This window comes from Tamandua tetradactyla, chromosome 11 (genome assembly GCF_023851605.1).
Source record: "Tamandua tetradactyla isolate mTamTet1 chromosome 11, mTamTet1.pri, whole genome shotgun sequence".
Lineage (NCBI taxonomy): Eukaryota > Metazoa > Chordata > Mammalia > Pilosa > Myrmecophagidae > Tamandua > Tamandua tetradactyla.
The window spans coordinates 52,634,419-52,637,266 of NC_135337.1; positions in this window are offsets into that span (position 1 = coordinate 52,634,419).

Consider the following 2,848-nt stretch of genomic DNA (forward strand, 5'->3'; position numbering starts at 1 on the left):
AAGTAAATTATATCATTATACAATTAACATATAGAGTAGTTAACATCTGCAAAAGAGAGAAAAATACACATTTACAATGTTTTGATTTAATAAGAATAGAGGATATACACTCAAACAAAATAAACTCAGGGTGGATTTACATAGATATATTTACCTAGAAAATCTAAATAGACTGTTTAGGCCCAGAGTCAATAGTGGACTAAGATAAACTCTAAATGTAGACATCTTGCAGTGGTAACCATGATTTCCTTGGATGATACATGAATTGTCTGTCTTTAGTTATGCTCCATCCATAGTACTTGTCTAATACCTTGGTCATGGTTTATTTCTAGAAATTCAACTTATATTTCTAATTTTATGGGAGCACCCAGAACCCGAGGCCTATATTAGCAGCTTCTATGGCACTTTATTTTAATACTAACTACAACCCTCTGCCATTTTTAAGATGGGTAGGTTTAAGTAAATTGATTATTAAAATCTAAGGAACTAGAATTAGATTATAAACCATCTCACCTTGAATGACTTTGATTGGCCCTCCTGTCTTGAACTACTATAAAATCAGTCTTAAGATACTGAGCAAGAGACAGTTCAGGCCAGTGAAAGCTAACAGATGAGTGAAATAGGCGATTGTTTCATTACTGGCTGAGAATTCCCAGAATGCAATGGAGGAAATGGGAAAAACAAATATCACATGTCTTGCTTAGTTGGAGACAGATTCAAAGTTCTGGGAGGACACATTGTAGATATTTTGGGAAAAAAAAAATTACAGAGGGAGAAGCTGTCTAAAGACAGAGTTCTGTATATATATCACAGGGTCCATTTGAGTCTGTCTTTGGCTTAGAATTTGTCAGTTCATGTATCTGAAGATGTGATAAAGTATATGAAGCCAGATAAAGAACCAACAGGAAGGAATTGATGCAACAATCTCTGGAGGTTTTTCAGGGCAGAGGATATCGTACGTTTTTACCAGCCAGACTGTAAAAACCTTCTAATCCACAGGGATTTAGTTGGAGTCCTTAAAGGGGTATTAGGTTTGTACTGTGGATACTAGAGCTGTCCAAACAAAGTTTAAAAGCAAACCCAAAGGATAAAATGGACTGTAAGCAACTTAACTAAGTGTCAGAATATTTAAAGAAAATTCAGCATCAAACAATGTACTATTTATTATATCATGCATCTAATAAAAAATACTGGCACATGATAGGCAAGAAAATATGACACATAATCTGTATAATAAAATGAGATTACAGATTATGGGATGAGAAGTTAAAGAAAGTGTAAATATTTTCCATTTGTTCTAAAAGACAATGAAAATCATAACCATGAGAAGGAGAGAAATGGAAGACACACCAGGGACTGAAATTAAACTTCTAGAAATGAAAAATACATTATCTGAAATGAAAAATAAAAGCAGATTATTCACTGGAGAAGGAAAGATCACTGAACTTGAATACATAGTAATGGAAATTATCCCAAATGAAAGGCAGAAAGTAAAAAGACAGAAATAAGTTAAGTGACCTGTAGAACAATATTATCAGTCTAACACATGGGATACGTGTAGTTTTGGGAAAAATAAAACTTAACAAATGTAGGCAAAGTGACCAACAAGATAAAACTGGCTACTTCAAAAACAATGAAAGGATTCAAATTAGATGCTGTTGTTCTATGGTGTTATTGAAACATATTTTATTACTTTATTTGCAGTTTAGAATTAAATATTTATATGTTCATTAAAACGGGAGACCTAGTTATGATTATCCACTGCCCTACAACTAAGTACAATGCAATGAATTACAATGCATAAAAATTATTTATTTATTTCAACCTCAGTTTGAAAGATCATATCCCATACTATAGTTATCTTTGGTACCACATGATCACATTAAAATACTGTACTATAATTTCTGTGATAATGCACTCCAAAATAAGACCTCAGAGGCACAGTTAGAGAAGCTTGAATTCACTATAATTAAAGAGAATATAATTAGACAATAGGTAATCTATAAGCAGAGGAATCTTCAGGCCTGGGCTGGCTTCTGATTAATTATGCAAGTAATTTTCCAGCATACCCCCTACTAGAACTGTCTAATCATGCCTTCTAGTTGGGGATATCATCAAAACACTTAACACATCTATATTTGATATTAAGCCATGAAGCACTCTTTCATTGTCTCAGCATAAAGATAAACCTATAATGGTTTTGCATTTGATTACCTTTCATAAAACTGTAGAGTGCAGTGGTATTAGGAAACTAGGAATGTTAAAAAGCCAGTCTTAGTCTAAAGTTACAATTCTAACTATTTAATGAAAACGTTTAGCTAATGAATATTTACTTATGTGGATAATTAAACTTTGCAATTTCTCTCCAGTTTTGAAATTACATAGAAATAAATATTATGAGACTTAGGAAGACATGAATTTATTTATATAGGTAAATTTCAAAATTATCCTTTATTTATGTAATTTGAGTTGATTTTTGTAAGTGTGATTAATTGAAATATGCTCTCTCAGGAAGAACTGTTATTAGTGTACCTTTTATTGGTATATTTTTCTCTGCTGGACTAAAAACTCCTTCATGGTTGAAAGTACACATGTCATATTTCTGACCAATAGTTCAATTCTTGACTCAGAGTAGGTGATTCCAATGGAATGAATCCTCTGGACAAGATGAACAGTAAACTGTTTTTGTACAGAATAAATGAAACAATTTAACAAATGGAATTAGCCAGAATGGGACATTTGAGGGTGAAACTAGATACATTAATGTTTGAAGGGTCATTCTTTAAATAGTGTTGTACAAAAGAACCTATCCTCCTTAAAATATAAATAGTTGTTCTGCTAATGAAGA